The sequence below is a fragment of the Cynara cardunculus genome, assembly GCF_001531365.2.
Source record: "Cynara cardunculus var. scolymus isolate 2C chromosome LG 14, CcrdV1, whole genome shotgun sequence".
Taxonomy (NCBI): domain Eukaryota; kingdom Viridiplantae; phylum Streptophyta; class Magnoliopsida; order Asterales; family Asteraceae; genus Cynara; species Cynara cardunculus.
In genome coordinates, this window is record NC_037541.1 from 2,459,278 (window position 1) to 2,461,675 (window position 2,398).

The following is a 2,398-nucleotide window of genomic DNA, read 5'->3' on the forward strand; positions in this document are numbered from 1 at the left end:
TATATATATATATATATATATATAGAGAGAGAGAGAGAGAGAGAGAGAGAGAGAGAGGGGGGGGTAGGTTCTTTTGTTAACCAAATTTATGGTGTTAACTTTGTGAATTTATCACAACCATTCATTTTGTAAATCAATGAATGACATTTATGATGACAATTTTGTAAAAACTCATAATATAATACATTACTATCTAAAATGAACATATATGAACAAAAGTATTATTGGAAAAAAATCATAACGATATGATGTGGATGTTTGGTATCTGCCCATGTGTATATCAATGTTTTATAACTGCACTTTGTATATTAATCTTTGTCATTAATAACAAAATATTCATCATTATGAACATTAATATACACATGGGCATCTCCCCCATGGGTTCATTCATGAATAATTATGAACAATGGATTCACTTATGAATAGTGTGTTTAAATGTTCATGTATGTTTACATGTGTTATGTGCATTGCTTAGATATTCACATATATTCACAAAAGTTCATTTGGTTGTTCCATCTTTTCGTATGTTAACAAACAATGAACATTGTACATCTATGAAAAATATGTTCACTTATATTAACAGACAATGAATATTGTATACCTATGTAAAATATGTTCACTTCAATACCGAGTCTCCTCCATCAGTCACAAAATTATAAATATTATAATAAAATTATGTTACTCAACTCTTAACCAAATCATTAAAAATATGGGAAATTAAGAACAATATGGAGAAAAAAAAATCATGGGATTTTATGATAACGTAACCTCCATCAATGATATATGAGTTATATAAAAAGAAAAATTACACACATACCCTTAACATTAATTTCTTGGATAGAGTTGAACCTCATACTAAGAGATCGATGATTTGAAGTGCACGGAAGATTATTGACCTAGCTGTCGGAAGAAACCCAAGTTGGGCATTAACAAACAATCGAGAGGTAGAATTAAGCATTGATGTTGATGATGTCTTCGAGAAAACAAGTTTATGAATTTATTACATGTGGCGTTCTATTTAGATGTACATTGATGAAATCAAACCGTGTAAAAATGTGACTTTTTTACTTCTTATCTTTTTAAATGGTGCATGCGCTTTTAAATGGTTGTAAAACCATTTGAAAATGTTCAAAACAACCGTTTGAAAAACCCATTTCGGTAGTAGCGAGAACAATCATATGAAAAAGTTTCTTGAAAGTTTACGAAAAGGAAAAATAAATTTCCAATAGAAATAATACAATATAGTGTCAACCTCGAGTCAGCTAACATAGACTTTTCTTTTTCTTTTCTTTTACTTTAATACATAATTCATGTCAATTGAACCAAAAATATGGCTACAGTTGTTGAAGTGTTCTAAAATTGTTTAGTGTCACAAAGGTTTCTTGATTACAATCACTACAACAAAATCGGGTATATAGGACACTCCCAATTTCTAAGTGTCCTAATAGATCTCTTTATAGGACTTAGTTTATAGGACCAAAAAAATAAAGTGTCTTATCTAAGGGTGTTGTAATAAGTTTATATGACGTTTTTTTGTGTCGTAATAAGTTTTTTAGGACACTCTTAATATAAAGCGACTCATTAGCAACTTTATAGGACACTTTTGAGAAAGTATTCTATAAACTCAATTTTTTACAAGACATTTGTTCTTATAGGACAATTTTTCAAATAGTGTCCTATAAAGTTGCTAATTGGACGCTTTATATTAAAAATGTCCTAAAAAACTTATTACGACGCCAAAAACGTTATACAAACTTAACAACACCCTTAGATAGAACACTTTATTTTTTTGGTCCTATAAACTAAGTCCTATAAAGAGATTTAATAGGACACTTAGAAATTGGGAGTGTCCTATAAATCCGATTTTGTTATAGTGAATATGTTAATAACCGATCGACCCTTCAACATTTTATTTCGATGTATATCGTTTTTCATGTTCAAAGGAAATTAATATATAGATCAAGCCCATAATTTGAACAAGTCAAAAGAATATTAACACATACATAGTCAAGGTCATATGAAGCTTGACACAATTGCAAATCGATATAGTCAAGTCTATTGACATATATTTCCTCTATGGAAAATTAACATCTTATTATAAAGAATTTGACAAAAACTCTTAAAAAAAAATTATGCATAAAGTACTGTTTATTAATGCATGTTACTTAAAACTCAAGATTACGAATAGATTGTGCGTAATTACAACTTATTAAAGCTTCATATCTAAATTCGTGTAACTAACTGCAGATAAACAAAATCAAATATAGGATAATCATCTCATTTTAAATATAAAAAATCTAAAATATAATTAAGATAATCATTGAGTTCTAACAGAATACTTAATTATTATCTTTATAAAATGTTATATTATTAAACTAAAAATATATTATTTCATTAT